Source organism: Streptopelia decaocto, assembly GCF_964273445.1.
Source record: "Streptopelia decaocto genome assembly, chromosome: Z".
NCBI lineage: Eukaryota > Metazoa > Chordata > Aves > Columbiformes > Columbidae > Streptopelia > Streptopelia decaocto.
Window position 1 is genome coordinate 46,094,327 of NC_138657.1, and position 17,254 is coordinate 46,111,580.

At 41.5% G+C, this 17,254-nt stretch overlaps 1 long non-coding RNA gene across 3 annotated transcripts; it reads left to right on the forward strand.

The window, feature by feature from the left end:
* The first annotated feature begins 6,605 nt into the window (after positions 1 to 6,605).
* Positions 6,606 to 11,316, forward strand: LOC309451176. Of its 3 annotated transcripts, none has more exons than XR_014186194.1 (4): positions 6,606 to 6,624; positions 7,669 to 7,735; positions 8,578 to 8,717; positions 11,219 to 11,316. It is a non-coding gene; the product is annotated as an uncharacterized lncRNA (long non-coding RNA). The 3 variants fall into 3 exon arrangements; XR_014186195.1 differs by having other exon boundaries at positions 6,610 to 6,628; XR_014186196.1 differs by lacking the exon at positions 6,606 to 6,624 and adding an exon at positions 6,708 to 6,886.
* The last annotated feature ends 5,938 nt before the right edge of the window (positions 11,317 to 17,254 follow it).

Genomic DNA, 17,254 nt, shown 5'->3' on the forward strand with positions numbered 1-17,254 from the left:
GGCCAACAGAAGTATTCTATACCTTGAACGTGACATTCCATGTTTCAGTGGGAAGTTGCTGAGAATGGCCTCTTTCCTCAATGGCTGCCATCCCTGAGGAGGTCTTGTTCTCTTTCCTGCTCCTGGGGCCTGGTTCCAGAACCTTCCCAGTGCCCTGCTGCTGCTCTCTGCACCTTTACTGGACTCACTGTGCTGGCAGTGTCTGCCTTCTGGCATTCATTGCTGGGAGCACGTGTTCTAATGGCTAAATATTTGCCTTGCATAATTTTTCTTTTACTACTATTTTATTTAATCTGTTTCCATTTCAACCCATGAGTCTTTCCTCCTGCTTCTCTTCCTTCCTTCCAGAGAAGGAAAGGTGAATGGACAACTGCTTCACGGTTTAGCTGCCAACCCAGCACTAAACATCAGCACCATTCTCCAGCTTGTAATTTCCTCCCAGCTGCCCTCTTTCCTGAGGGCTTAGTGAAAGGAGGTCACAAGATGCACAAATTGTTATGGCAGCTGCAGCCTGCACCTAGCTGCCTCCTTTAGAAGGATCCCTCAAGAATTGTCATTGATTTTTTCCAGATTTCCAAGAAGCATCAGATCTACCATATTAGCAGAGAGAACTGTACTATATGCATAACTGTTTTTTTATGGTCAGGGGCTGAGAAGCACGGGTCACTGCTACCGCTAGGAAAAATAACACTGCTCACTGACTAGAAAAACTGGCTACCAGACAAACATAAGTGTGTGTCAAAATTTTCTGGATTTAAAAAGGCACCACTTCTTTCCTTATTTGTCCAAATTAGGCAATTCCTAAGCACACCAGGACTAGGAACATCTAGCAGGGCTACAGGAGGACCAGCAATGAAAATGTCAGAACACTACAGGAAAGGCAAGATGCAAGTGTAATTTGTTAACCTTTTTGCAGTGGCCATTTTTAAATACTCCTCTCACCAGAAACTGTGTGTGTCTATTCTGCACATCCCTATGCTTCCATTTCCCCTGCTTCCCAGTGACCCAGAGATACAGTGAGCTATAAGTCACTTGTATAAAGACAGCAGCTCTTACAGTAATGATATGCCAGGACACTTCACAAGGTGAGAAATGCTGACAGCGCAGTAAGCGCAGAGAGAATTGTGACCACCTCTTAAACCTACATAGAACCAAAAGGCAGAACACTGATGCATCGCTCTGCAACACAACTTTGGGCTCCATTCTGACAAAGCCAGAGGAGCAGTGATTATGGGACACATTTGCCAAGAAAACCTGGTGGTATTTTGAGTACCCAGATGCCCTCTCCTGATTATGGGGACAAGAATAAGCAAGCCCCTTTCTGTACAATAAACCCAGGATCTCTTTCACTGCTTTTCACAAGGAAGTGAAGAACATGGAAAAAATATGTAGGTAACCCTGGACCTGTCCAAGGGACTCTGCCAACAGAACATCCCCTGAAGGAAAGCCAAGATTAGGTAATATTTCTTGCTGGTTTCCCGCCTATTTTACAGGGCAAGAAGAAGAACCTTATTCCAAGAAAACAGGAAAAAGGAGTCAAGTAAAACCTAGCAGCCATAGTTCAAATGTGCTAAGTGCCAGGTGAACTGAACACCTTACTCCTGGCTAGCATGCAAATTGCCATAATAAAACTGAACTTCTGTAGGAAGAAAAAAACAACTTTCACAAACCACCCTGAAAATCTACCATTACTACTATTACTACACAGCAGCAACTTAGACAAATAGTTACTATGTTTACTCGGTGCCCACCTTGAGTGAGCTTCTCAACAACAAACAGTTCAAAGACAAAACAGTGCCGGCAAGGATAAGTGTGTGTATGTTTACATTAACTAATGTTTTGAAAATAGAAGCTATTTCTAGAATGTGTGGATGCATGAGGAATTTGAGCTAAGTTTTCCAAAACAAGTGTAGTGTATATGCCATATACAGACCAAAAGAGAGCAAATATACACACAAAATGTCTTGCTCTGTATCAGCCCTCCTACACAAAAATTATCAATCCTTTGGCTTCACAAAGGCCAGGTTCTCACAAGCAGAAGCTGGGACATGTTCACCTACGAGCTCCAAAAAGCAGCTGAGCACACCATGCTGCTGAGCAGAATTGTGGACACTTCACACCAGGGACTAACACATCATTTTCCTGCACCAGTTTCAGGTTTTCTTCTTAACCCTAGAGTAAATAGATATAGGGTACTGTGGAGATCTCTGCACCACACAATTCCCATACTGACTTCCTGTGGCATATTTCAATAAGTGTAAGAATTTATATCTACCTGTGGAAACACGTTAGCCTAAAAGTACATTTAAAGGAGCAGTCTGTGATTTGGCCATGGCATCTAGGTTCACACATTTGTAAACAAGCCCCTTCTTGGGGATGCTCAGAGTGTCTGAAAATCTGCTTTACTATGTGATTTGCCTGAGTCTGGACTAGGTACTTCCTGTATTTGTTTCTACCAAACTTTCAGCCCCAGGAATGCCACAAGAGTTCATCAGTGGATTCACATCACCAGGGTGGGGGGAAAGACAATCACTCAAAATCTTTTCTTCCTCCAGGATAACATAGTCTATTGCCTTGTTCATAGTGAAAGAAATCATAGAACAAGAAAAACCCTTCACCCTGAGGAAACAAGCTCCAAATGCAATCCTCCAGATGAAGACTTGTGATACAGAGTGGCTACAGAAATTCCTGAGAGAAAAAGTATCACACATTTAACAGAATTTTTAAAGCACCAGTATTTTACTGGGTTTTACAATTAAACATACTTTAATTCAGTCTACCAATAGAAGCTAAGAGGAACCTCAGAAGAGCCTCCACAGTCAGCTGAATAGGCAAACACCATGGCAAACAAATTCAGCAGCAATAACTAAAAAATAAAGTACTTTGGTGAAAGATCTTAATGGCTAGGAGTAGTAAAATGTTTCCAATTAATACTATCAGTTCTGAGGGAAACTGACATGTCACTGTAGCCCATTGAAGACCTTCATTCAATGAACACATGCTGTTTGGAAAAGGGAAACACTGAAGTCTGTTAATGAATGGGAGATGGGACAATAATAAAAATAATACAGTGCTTCTGTAGAAACTAGTAGTGCAAATTCAGACAATTTTGTATGCCATTACCAGGCATTCAGCCTAAAACCAGATGAAAAAGAGAGCCTCAAAGACAAAGTGCCTTTCTGCCACAGAAAACTGGTAAAAACATGGAAAATAATGAGGGGAACTTGCTCATCCTGCCTCATTATACAAGAACATAGAACTGAATATCAAATGAAATATTTTCTGAATCAAACTGCAAATACACTGTAACCTGTGTTAGCACAAGAACGCACTGTGACAAGAGCTTAGCAAGACTTGGCCATTTCTTTGGCTCTTCAGAATATCTGGAATGCTGCTAACTGATGTTAACAGCCTTTGAAAGATACAGCAAGCTAAATGCCTACGCAGTTTTGTCAACCTCTGACAGTCTCACCATCTACAAGTGACTTTGCATTGACCTATTGCCAGCTTCATACTCTTCCCCTAATTCAACTGGTATGAAAAAGAAAAGGTACACTGCAAGATGGAGCACTGCTGCACTCAAGTAATTCCTATGATCCTAGCAACTACTACCAGAAACTTGGCATTTTTGACATGTACATATTCCTCGGCATTCTCGGCATTACACTGACCTCTGGTGGACTGCAGGGCAAAAGAAAAAAGTAGAAAAATGAAGTAGATAAAAAGTAGATAAAAGGTAAATCACATCCTGCAACGTTAGTGGGAATTCAACAAGGGCATGCAGAAAGCCTGGCATTGAAAGTGCTCCAAATCACACAAGACAACAGGGCAGAAGCAGTATCACACTAATGACTCGTTGCTCACAAAGCAATCTAGAGATATTTCAGTTTTTATTCACAGTGCTCCCTTGAGATATTCTCTTTACCAGCCTATGTTAGGATTTCCTATAACATCACTAAAATATTGCGTACACAGCAGCTCCTTATCCTACATGAAGAAAAGGAAGACATGAATAGGTGGATCTGCAAGCTTTCTATGCAACACACATCCCAAACTAGAGTGCATACATTAAACTCTAACCTTTCTTAGCTCTACTAAGGTTGTATTTAACTACCTTTGTTTATTTTATGCCCTTCCATTGCACATTTTAGTTGTGCCTGAAGCCAAATCAGGGTTTTTTTTAGGAGTGCTGATAGTTTCATAGATCTGTTTTGTGGCATGCTGCCACAAATACTGGCACTGACAAAACTCATGAAGCAGATAATTGGTGCTGGAAGCAGGAACAAGAGGCCACAAGCCAGGAAGGGCAGGAATTGGGTTTTATTCCTGAAGCAAGCATAACCCTTACAAGTTAGTGTTGGAATTCACTCAGGAAAACTAAGGACACACCCAGACAGAGTGGAACAAAACAAGACGTTGATTACAGATTCAGATTTTGACTGCTTATTACCCCAGGAAACCAATCACTACTGAAAGGGGACAAGGAGCCAAAACTGTTTCTACTGCACTGTCCTTGCAGAGTGAGACTGAAAACTGAAATGGGTCAGATTATTAACTTCATTCTCACTTGCATGTAGTGGTAAATTTATAAGAAACTAACCTAATCTGACATGATATATCCAGGAGGGGGGTGGGAAAGCCCTCATCTGAGGTTATCAGTTGCCAGCTGTTGAATTATACTTGGAAAATAGGAAGAGAAGTGATCATTGTTGCTTTGCAGTACTTTCTAGAACTAAAGTCAATGTGATTGAAAGTCTAAATAGGCTCTTTCAGTCCTAACTTGTCAGAAATATACTCAGGTCTGATAAAATACTTTAGTGATAAGACGAAGCCTTCTGTGTATGCTCAGGAATTGCTCAAAAATATTTAAACAGAAATGGAATACCTCCGTTTAGGTAGCTGGTAAGACTCACTTCAGTGCTGGGTTTTAAGTAGCTCAGTGCAGCTGGGAAACACAATTCCTGTCCACACCTACTTAGAGACACAGGCATCTTGCCACTGAAGACTGCAGTGCCACTCACAAGCTGGGTATATGGATTTAAAAGAAAATTGTGGAGAACTATACATCAGTGAGTGTAGACATTACTGACGCTTCCTCCCATGCTTTCTCCATTTGGTGGGATGACAAGTAGTGCATGCAAAATTTAACAGGTCATCTGGCTAGCCAGATGATTATTTTTCACAAAACCTTCAAGAACTTAATATTTCTCTAGCCCACTGAAAAACTTGGCTCAAACCAGCTTAAAAATTTCACCAAATATCAGACAAAGTAAAATAATTTCAGTGATTAAATGATTAATCACATCTCTAGGAAAACAAACAAAATAATATCTCACTATTAACTTCAAAGCCAAAACACTGAATGTCTCAAGTCTCCAGTCTTTCACTAGCTTGGTAAACTTTCCTGTCATAATCCCTGCACGGTCCCCTTTGTGCCCTGTGGCTAAATTGACAAAGTGGAATACCTCAGCCATTGCATGCCACAGGCCAGTGGTTCAGCTCAGATTCCTTGTAAGAGGCCTGAAAAGCTACAACACGGCTTTGTATCAGAGCAGCTAATTCACTTCTGCTAGGCACACAACATGGATAGTAATCTGTGGCAGAACAAAAAGGCAGACTGCTGGGACACTAAATGTCTTAACCTGCCAAAGCACAATTCATGAGCACTGACAGCGTTCACAAAGAGACTGGACGCACCCTCGGACACATGGTGTGAACTGTGGGGTTGTTATATGCAGGCACAGGAGTTGGACTCGATGATCCTTGTGGGTCCCTTCCAAGCCAGGATATTCTATGATTCAGGCATTAAATGTCACAAGCTACTGCACATTTTGCCTACTTGAACTGAGGTTGGTTACTTTGCATGTGCTCCTTCAGCTGAGAAGCAAACAGCAGGGCATTACTCATATGATCACAAATGATTAATGTGTAAGATCAGCATGTTTATGTGCAGTGGTCTCACAATGAACCTCAGAACACAGACCCAGTGAGCTCAGAGGGAAACCTAATGCGGCCTGTGAGCCTAACAAGCATGCCCCTCCATGCGAGAAAGCAGCACCCCGCACCGGCACCAGAGAAGCTTAACGGAGCGGCAGCTTCAGGCACAAGTGGCGTTTTCTGTGGTAGCATAACTGCGCCATGGCGGGCCCAGCCCGGACAGGCGCCATGTTGAAGACCCCACAGCGCGCCCCGCTCGCTGGCGTAAATACGCCGCGCAGACGGCGGCCCTTGGCTACATCGGTAAATTTCCCACCGCAGCCACTTCCGCACCAAAGCCCGCACGAGCTGCGCCGCAGCGCTGGAGCATCGCCCACGCCACTCCCGGAGCAGCGAACACACACTTCGGGCGGCCCCCACATGAACGCGACGCTGGGCCGGGACCCGTCACTGCGCAGGCGCAAGTCCGTAGAGTTGGGGAGGCGCCCCGTCCCTTCTCCCCAGGACACCTTCATCGCTGTGTTCGCGCAGGTGGTTAGGGGCGTTGTTGCCCCAGACTTTGCTGCTTCGCTCGCGGCGGATTCGCCTGCTCGGGACACCGCCTGCTCAGAGACGGAGGCTGTAGCCTCGCTTCTCCGGAAGACCCGGTACGCGGCCTCTGCGCTGCAGGAGAGCGCTGCGCATTACGTGCGTCTCCCCCCCCTTGCGGGAATATTGGTTCACCCCTCTTGAGGCACGCTGGGAGCAGCAGCGGACCCTCGTCTCTTCCTGGTCGTGCGCGGAGGCGGTTGGGCAGCTGTTGGCGGCGCGGGGCTGGCACGCGGTGGCCGTGGGGTGGGGCGAGACCGCCCGTCGTCGGGCGCGGGGGGAAACCGAGGCGCCTCAGCGGCCCTGAGCTTGGCTGGTCCCTGCTAGCGGCGGCCGCAGGGTCAGGGCGCTGGCTGAAGAGGTAGGCCACGCTGCAGCGGGCGGGCGGCCGGGCCGCGTTGAGCCCGTACAGGGAGGAAGCGGCCGCGGCAGCGGCGGCCTTGAGACAGCCTCCCCGACAGCCCCGTGCTGGCCGGCGCGGTGCGGGAGGTGCAGCGGGCACGGGAGCTGGGAAGGCTCGGGGCTGGGAGGACCTGGCCGGGACTGGAGTGCCGGTTTGTAAGGGAAGCAGACGTTCCACTTTAGCACGGAACGATTTTTCCTTCCCCCATGCTCTGTTGTCTCCACGAAACAGACAATTGAGTGAACGGGTGGCCTTTCACACTCGGGAATTTCTGGTTTGGAAGGTTTCTATATAGGCTTCTCACTGCTCTTTGGGAGAACTCACCAAAAGTTCGCTTCTGGAAAAGCGAGTTTTCTTGTTCCTTTATATAGTTGGTTTATGTTGAACTCTTTCGGGCAGGTTTTTGCACCGTATCGCTCAGTAGAAAGACCGCCCATTTTCAAGCAATACTTTTTCAGTAACTCGGAAAAGATGAGTGGGGCTGTCATACACAGTTGCCTGTGCCTGGATTTCTGAGAAGTTGATGGGTTTCCACAGAATTCCTGGTTGCTGTAGCAGGCCACTTGAACTCGTGTAACAGAGTAGCCCTTAATCTTACAGGGTGCTGATAGAGGGCGGGGAAGCACAGAGTCTGCTGCCCTTTAAAATCTGGCAATTATTTCAAGTGTTGTTACACTTCTTGCACTGTTCGTGTATCTGTCAGTCTTCCAAGTGAAAGTTTGCTCTCCATTTTCTTTCAGATGAAAGCAATGGAAGACTATTGATGGCCGAAGCACCAACATGACCACAAGGTGTCCGAAGACCATGGTGTGCTTGACTTTTCTTAATAGATGCTTTCTCTGTCTAAAACATAATTTACTTGTGAATTTTTAAGTATTTCCTTATTAATGAATTAATTTTTCCATATGCTGTTTATTTTACAGAGATGCAAATAATAATTAATGCAAATAATAATACTTAATTTTTTGCCTTTGTGTTGCCCATTCATTCCTGTCCAGAATGAATGTGGTGTCAGAAAAGGCAAACAGGAATTCTTGCTCAAACTGTTTAAGGAGCTGGTTACTTACCTTTCTCCTCCCTGTTTTTGCAAGGACAAAAAATAAATCTGTAGAAATCGTATGGTTGAGCAATTAGCATTGTAGATTTTATGCTTCAGTCTTTTAAAATGAAGAATCTGGCAGATACTAAAAGAGGAAAAACTAAAATGATAATGGCCACTTTTAGCATTGTTTAGCTGTCCTGTCTGATGATAATTTCTGATATCTGTTCTGCAAATAATTAGTACGTAACAGTTCAGACTGCTGCAGTAGCCTCTAGTTTTTCTGTTGCAAAAAGATATCTATAGCTTCAGAATACTCAGCCACAGAAAAGATGAAAATATTCTTTAATGGGGAAAAATGTGCAACTTTTGTGCATTTGCTTTTTCATTATTTATGTCTGGTGTCAGGTATAAAGTGAATCCCTCTGTAGGATTGTTCAGTATTGGATAATAATGTCTTCTTCTCTCCTGTGTAATGTAGAACAGTCTTTCCTTGGTGCACTTTTGAAAATGTAAAGTGTACTTTAATATTTCTAGCAGCAGCTCCTACCTTGGGCATGGGAGGGTCTGTTCCTACCAGAATTGCTAATGCTATGAATGCTTCTTACAGAGTTCTAGCTTATTATGCTGGAAGTTCAGAAGCTCACAGAGATAGTCCTATCTGGTGGAAGCCTTTGGGCATGAGAACGGCATGCAGGAAAAAGTTACAAAGTCCTGATTGCCCAGTTGTCCTGCAACTTCCTTCATGAGGTGCGTGACTATAATTTCTTATGCAGCTATGTCCTTCAGCCTTGTCTTACAATGAAACAGACTTTCTGTTTCTGGAGAAAGAAATTTGTCAGAATGAGTTTAGGTCAGAAATTAAAACTCAACATTGAGAGTGAGATCAGCCTGATGACTATGTTTTCAACAAAAGCCAAGTTGAAACCCTAAAGGCAAAGTTTTGATGCGTCTTATTAAAAACAGTGCATGGCTACCAGCGTGTCCAAGAGAAGTCTGTGCTTTTCCAGTGTTTGGTTTTTTTGGGTGATACTGTGGAGCAGTTCAGAACACAAGAACCAAAAATATTCAAAGACTGGTGAAACATGAAAGCTCAGAATCTTGTATGCAAAATGCTCTTTCACTGTAAAGTCTTGGAAAAGCCAACACTGTTGAAAAGCTGAATAGTACAAGTCAGCATGAAATTCAGTGGTACAAACAAGGCACTTACAAAAATTTTATATCTTGTAAAAGATTTCTTTAGTGGTGGAACTATGTTTTGTGTAACCTACATACCCAAAGACATGGCAAGTAAAACAAATCTTTGAAATGAGGAACTTGTTGGTCAGTATTGGAAATGTGATGGAAGAATGATGAAGTACTGAGAAATCATCATGATAACTTACCTGCATTTCAGGGGATGTGAACCATACTGAGTAAACTATTAGACGGCCTCTTCTAAATTCATAGAGACTAAATCAAAGGTGAGATAGTGCAAACTTAACTTTCAAATCAACCTGAAGAAATGACTGGTTGCCTTGTAAATTACAAAGCATTAAAATATTACACCACATGCTACAGAGTGTTCCTGTTGAATACTTTGTGCAGTACTTGGTGAAAGAAAAAAAATGCTCGAGGTTTTCTTAGAGGCAGATGACTTGTGTGACTGAACAGAGTTGCTCAAAGAATAAAGATAAAGCAGTGATGAAAGGTAGATTGAATGGAGTAGAAAACTAATAAAAGATGTCCTCCTCACAGATTTTGTGTAATTATGCCTTATTTAAACCTCATACAGGAGCTGTGTTTCAGGACATGAAATGAAGCAAAAGTATCTTTTGCATATTTGTTTGCCTTCTTGTTTTTGTTTTTGGACTGATGCATCCTGCTGTCCTAGAGACATAGTGAACAGGAGAGTGCTGAGACAGTGCTGCACAGTGATATATACAGGGAAGAAATATATATATTTTTCATTAAGTCTTGGAAGTGATGAAAGTTATGGAGACATTTCAGGAAGGATCGGAGTGGCATGTGGTACCCATTAATGAGTCTCTTGGATTATTTGGGCTTTTGAGTGATAAGCACTTCTGTTGCCTTCTTTTTTTTCTTCTTTTTTTTCACTGTGCTAGAAATTGTTAATACTGTACAAAGTACTACAGAAGAGGAATATAGATTGTATAGTTGTGTGATGTTTGCAGTAGCAGCTTTCAAAATGTGATTGCAGCTCTGGGAAGGCAGACTGAGTATTTGGACAACATGACAAGCTCTTTAGCCAAGCTGTTCAAACTGATCTGAGTCAAGTTCTGAAGGAAGTTTGTGATCCAGTAGTTGTCCATGCTGAAGACAGATACTCAGAAAGTGATTTCCCAGCAGCTACCCGACTGGTTAATCCTGAGTTGTTTAAAGAATATATGCTATTTTCTGATGATAAATTGCTCAAGTAACTTTTTGGAAAAAAATAAACTGAAAGTGATTCAGTATTTTGCATGAACATGCAGATGTTCATATGAAAGCCGACTTCAATGATAGAAGATCCACTACATCACTGTTGGTTTTCTTGCAAGAAAGAATGTTACAGAAATCTTCAGTGCAGTGATGAATAAGCCCTTCAAGTTTGTCACAATGCTTGCGAAAATACTAGAATCAGAAAGTTTTGTGCATTGAAATGTGAAAATCTACTTGAGCAATGTGAAAAACACAGACTTAATGCATTGCTAGTGCAGTTGATACAGAAAATGAACTAGTGAAAACTATCCAAGACCATAGGCACTGGGAATGTTTGCAAGGCTAAAGAGTAAGATAGGCACTCTTTTCATGTTAGCCTGTGTAGGCACTGGGAAAAGAACTGTATGTGTAATCCACTATGAGTAATGTATCTAATAACAGGGCTGCTACTTGATTTTCAGTATAAAATTACTAAATCTCATCTGTCTATTACTGGCTTACTATTCATTTAAACTGTTGTGTAGTGCACAGGCATATGTGTACATGAGTTACTACTACAAATCTTTCTGTTGATTCCCACCAGTTAGAATGTGTTAGAACTGTCACCAACTTGTAGTTAGGATCTGAAATCTTGCTTAGAAGGGCAAAGACCTTTGTAGGCTCTTTAAAAATAAGATTTGCAGATTTTAGCTTTTGACTTTTTTCCAAAGGAATGAGAAACTGTCCATTGTAATGTCGTATCAGTCTCAGGGATCTAGAGGATGTTACTACTGAAAACAGCTGTGTGCTACATGGAACCAATCTCCCATTGTGTTTACTTTTTCCCCTAGGAAGAATTGTTGGAACCAACGTGGAGACCAATGGCAGTCTGCTCCATAAGAAACAAAAAACTGTTAAAAAGATGGAATAAAGTTTTATTTTCTCAGAATGTCTGCCTTTCCCAATCTATAACTGCAGTTGCTTCTGTTTGACAGTTCTCATCTCCTCTATGTTGTTTTGGGGATAGTGATTCATCCTTTTGGACTAAATAAAACCTGGGAGCTATTAAGTGGATGGGAGGTGATCTCTGAAACCATGGTCTTCTGTAGTACTTGGAGACTGGGTTAGCTGAGATTTGTCTTGTGATGAGGAAAAGTAGAAATTCAAATTCATCAAACCTGGGTTTCAAGATAGGAGAAAAGGTATTTCTCCAACATGGAAAACTGCAAGCTTGGTTTATTACCTCAGTCAGCTGCATCATACGGTACTTCAACTAAACATGAAGTGGTTAAATACTGTAAGGATAACAACTGGAAGTCCTGCTTCTTTTTTTCAGGAGGACTTATCATAAATTAATTTTATCAGAAGAGCAAATGCTGAAATTACATATCTTGCAATGTCTATACTTTTTCAGTAATAAGTGTAAGCCCATTACTAATGCAAAGTCTGGGTGTTTGGATTGTCAAGAGGGAAGGAGGCTTAGACAAGAGTAATTAATTTTTAGTGATCCAATATGTAATTATTGGATGCACTTGAAAGCCTAGGGTTTCTGTTAGGGATTATATTCCCTGAAGATACCATCTGTTCAGGAGTTTTGCTCATGGGTCTTTGTTCTTAAAGTGCAAGACTGGCAGGAGTAGCTTTTAAGACTTATTAAAAAAACTCTTGAAAGCAACAATTTTAATTGTTTTTAAACAGTTTTAATGATGGCTGTCTATAATACTTGCCTCCAGTGCTGTGCGGAAGAGGGCTCACTATTAAGGCTGCAAATCAGAACCCTCAAGAGATTCACAGAGAGAAAACTGGCTTTGACCTTTTAGCACACTGCATCTGAGTTGACTAAGGCTAGCTCTATTGAATGGAAACCATCTATCAGTTGGTGACCTGTGGGGGAATTCTTGAACTCAAATCTGCTATCTCTTGCCTTGCTCATTTTTACTAAATTTAATGGTAATAATCTATGAAGAACGTTGAGGACATTCTGCTAACCTCTTTTAGGAAATAAATGCATACTCTTAGCTATTTCTGAGATCTTAATGATGCAGGGAGTAAAGTGTATCTTTTAAATTGTGACCAGCTGGGAGGGCAGTGGTTTTCTTCCCTCTTATGTTGGGTCTGGCTGGAATGGTGTTAATTTTCCCAACAGCAGCCCTCATAGCACTGTGCTTTGTACTGGCAGCTCTAAGGGTGTTGATAACATACCAGTGGGGCTACAGCTGAGCATCTCTGGTACAGCATCAGGGCTATCTCTCTAACACCTCCCATGCCTAGTGGGCTGGGAGTGGGCAAGATCTTGGGAGCGAACACAGCTGGGACAGCTGACCTAAACTGACCAAAGCGTTAGTCCATACGATATGGTGTCTGCTCAGCAATAAAGAGAAAGGGACAAGTGTTACTACATTTGTTTTCCAGGGGAACCACTACATGTACTGAAGCCTCATTTCCCGGGAAGTGGCTGGACAGCACCTGCTGATGGGGAGAAGAGAGTGAATCTTTTAGTTTTCCCTTTGCTTCTGCACATGGCCTTTGCTTTAGGAAAACACCTTTATCTTGACCCACAAGGTTGTTGGTTTTTTTCCATCTTATTTTTTCTGCCCCCTGTCCTGCTGATGAGGGGATTGATAAAGCAGCTTGGTGGGCATCTGGCATCCAGCCAAGGCCAACCACCTTAACTCTTATCAAGGAGACATATATAAAGGATAAATTAAGTGTAAAGCATCTTCCACACTGGCTCTGCATCTGTGTACCTGGTTTGACAGTTTATTTTGTCTGCTGTGACTTTCTGCTACCAGGAAAAGTACTTAATCTGGAGAAGCTGTATCCTCAAGTGGATTTTAATTGGTACTACACCTGTTTTTACCAGATGGTGTTGTCCAATGAATCTGTGTTTCTGAAGGCTTTGCTCCTTTGTGTAATGTAAATAAGACACAGAGGCAACCATGGAATGTCCTAAAAATTCAAGTTTTACTTTACTTTTCAATAACTTGGACACAAGTATTGACACAGCCATCTATCAAACTCAATTTAAAACAGCACACAGTTGCTTCATGAATACTTAATGTACATAGAACATATGCATCACATTGATATGTTTATGTATGTTTTCAAACATCTTTCTGTGGAGCTTTGAATTAAATAGGCTTTCCCAAAAGAAACTGTGCTATCTACTCAGTTCAATATTCACCTGTATAAAGATGATTGATTTGGCAACTTAAATAGTAGTGATTTTTTTTTCCAGCATCTTCAATATAATGAGCCTGATCAGAATATGAGTTGCAAGGTTATGAACAGTGTTAAGAAGTGAGCCTGATCAGAATATGAGTTGCAAGGTTATGAACAGTGTTAAGAAGTGCAGAGTAGAAAACAGCAAGTCAAGGCTAGCTCCTAATGAAAGACACCAGCTAACAAGCAAGGGGATCAGTATGGAATATACAAAAATGCTATTGTGTGGTTAGCAAGCCCTCTTTATTGCATGAAATACATGTTTTGCAAAGAGGTATATCTATGTTGTAGGTGTTGCTAATTAATAAGTGAGAGTTCATGCCTCTTAGCACTTACAGAAGTCTCAGAAGAGGTATATGCAGTGGCACAATGTTAAAATTGTTGGCCTGAGATCAATTCAGCAGACTAGAAGCAGAATTAGGATGAAAATGTCTCAAATATCAGTCCTTTGTCCACAGGAGGACAGGTCTGTATGCTATGCAACTGCAGGGTGAACCACCTGACGTGGTTGCACATCTGCAAGTCTTTTGCCTGACTCATCAGGAAGTACAGGCATTTTGGACTGACATCTGAACTCCACTTCTGAAATCATAACTGCCTCTGGGCAGTGAAAACCCCAAGAAATCTGAGGAAGGGTGGAACTGTGGAAAGGTCAAGGTGTAGCTCAGAGGTGTAAGAGACTAGCCACTTAGAGATGGTGTAGGGCTGGTTTAGGCCTACAGAGCATTGCTGTGGCACAGTAAGTGCTTTCAGTGATTGACCACTTGCAGGTATCTCTTGGAAAAAAAAATAAGATCACAAGAAAAGGTGCCTTTCCTCAAACGACTGAGAAAAAGAAGCCTGAAGAGAAAGGAGGCTTACATTCATGGTAGAAGTTTCTTTTTCTGTACTATTAGCTGACAGTGACATGCTTGTCCAAGCCTTGCCTTGCTCCGCCACTAACACTTGATAAGTAATACAGGCATTAAGCTTAGTCTTTTGCAGCTACAGAACTGTATTGTAGTGCCCCACACTGAGCATTAGACTTTCTAAAACCTGCTTCCTACATTGTCTCATTGGAGATAAAACCACTAACCCAAATCCAGGGTTCTTTCTGTAAATTTCTCATTTAAATGCAAAAAAGTTGGCATTTATGTGATTAAGATTTGAAAGCTATCACTAGGAAGCTAGATAGAAGCCTAGCTTCTGATGCAGTGGGATAAGAAAAACACAACACACTTGCCTGATGACATCCAGCAACAATACACAAAAGCCCACAGGCAAATAAATGACAACATACAGGAAAACATGAGGTTGGATATAAACTTTACAAGTTATTTTCTTCTTGATCAGTACTTAAGGATTGGCAAGATACGGACACTATGTACAGACAATTGTCAAACAGTAACAACGCAAATCCTCCTAAAGTGGTAAATATGTTCTACTTGCCTGTGCCTGAGTAAGGAATGCAGAATAATGGTAATGACTTAGAAAGCAACAAACTGCAAGCAAGTGCATATGCTCCAACTTGGAACATCTTGAAGAAGTAAGGAGTGGCTTCATTGCAGACACTGTAAGCAATTCTTGTGTGGTTTGTCGTATTTCAGTAGTCTTCCAAAAGACACTGGTGCTCTAGATTAATCTGTATCACTACTGTCGTTGCCCCAGTGATTTTTTTATTGTGTTCAGTGTTGTTGGTTTTTTGCTTGTTTTTCTTTTTTTTGGTTTTGTTTGTTTAACTGGTGCTTGTGAGAATACTACACAACTTCACAAATACATCCTAAAGGATGATTTTAAATCAGAGTAATGACAATGAAACCATTTAACAGACTTACAAAACAGTTTGAGCAAATACTTTAAGCCAAGCTCAAAAATGTCCTAGGATGAAATACATAGAAAATTCAGAAAATGCTGAAGAAGCTCCATGAAAACAGACTTCTTACCACAGAGGGGTCTGAAACTCTTTCCTTCCCTTAGATTTGTTCATTGAGACTGAAGAAGCAGAACTGTCCAAAATAAGTTATGAAAGAAAAATATTTATGAAGTAAATTTGCCTTCCCTAGCACGATGCAGCATTTCCCAACCTGCAGACCAATCCATGCTGTAACAGGAATATACAAACTGTATGGCTGCCACCCAGACCAGTAGCATCCTGTTGCCCACCTCAGATGTTAAGACAAGAAAGATTCAAAATAGAATGGAAAAAAGAATACATCATACAAAGTTTCACTTCTCAGTTTTGTTACTTAAAATGTGTACTAGTACGCCTCTTGTAAAGCATAACTCAGATGCCTTATGTACCTCACACAGTATTGCTTTTCTGTCAGGGCTGCAGTCCCCTGGTGTGGTGGTGTTCAGGGTAGAAGACACAGGATCACTGCCAGTCACTGAAGGTGGTAGGGGTTGAGTTTAAACAGGACAGATGTAAGAAGGCACATGAGCTACTATAGCCACTTCCAATGCTGTTCAACAAATTCAATATTTAGTTTGGGGATTACACTTAGCACAAGTTACTTTCACAACACAAAGATTTTGATAAGCTTAGGAAATTGGCAACACCAGAAGGCTCATCCATGTGCTGACTGTGGACAAATGGGAGGCAGAGAAATAACTTCAGCTATTTGTACAAAATAATAGGACAGAAGAGCTAGGCATCACTTCAGATACCTACTAGGAGATAACCCACTCAATGTGCAGCATAATTAAATCTTACTATTCCTACTGTGACAACATAAAAAAATTGCTATTATTATACCTGAAATACTGCCTTTGTCGTTTTATCATCATAGAAATGGCTCAGAGAAATGTATCAGAAGGTACTAGCATTGATTATTTCATATGGAAAGAGATTAAGGCAGACTTTGCTAATCTAGCTTAAAAAAAAAGAATCCTACTCTACAAGTTTAATTTAACCAGTACTTAAGTGCCTTGCTAAGCAGTGTTAATGTAGTGGGTCAGTACATATTCTCCAGGGTTTTTTTCCAGTGTGGTTTACGATAAGGTGATAGATGTATTTCTATGGTATGTAGAGGGACTATTTATTTGAACATTCTATAAAAGTACATTCAAAATTGAGGATGCTTAAAACAACCAAGGTAAAGTAAATCTGAATCACCTCTGGAACTCTCTGCTACAGGGTGTTACCAAGTCTACTATTTTTTGAGATAAAACAAGTTGAGTCAACGTTTTTATTAGCAACGTGAGCATTTGTTGTTGTGCTAGGTTAAAATAAACCTTTTAAGAGCTATCAGTCCTTATGTCTCAGGACACAAGTTGATCCCCATATAAAATTGTGAAGATAATTCTCCCCATATCACACTGTATTGCACAATTGGCCAAAAATATGACTATTTTGCTTCTCTTGAAGCATCTGGTCCTGATCATGTCAGTTAACAGTCATCTTTTGGAAAAAGGGTATTCAGTTACAGAGCAGACCATAAAGTCTGTCTTCTTGCAGCAAATTTTTTTTGCTCATTTTTTGGAAATGTAACTGCTGATCATTCAGTTTTACCATGACTTTTCTTTTTTGTTGTCTAATCAGGCAGCTTCTCTTCAATCAGTCACACCACTAGAATGGTGTCAGTGATGAAAGCATTGCTTGGCCTTCCCAGCAATCAGGCTGCGCTTCAGAGTGTCCTGAAGAAATTGCTACCACATCGACTTCTGCTCCTTCCCTTGCACACATA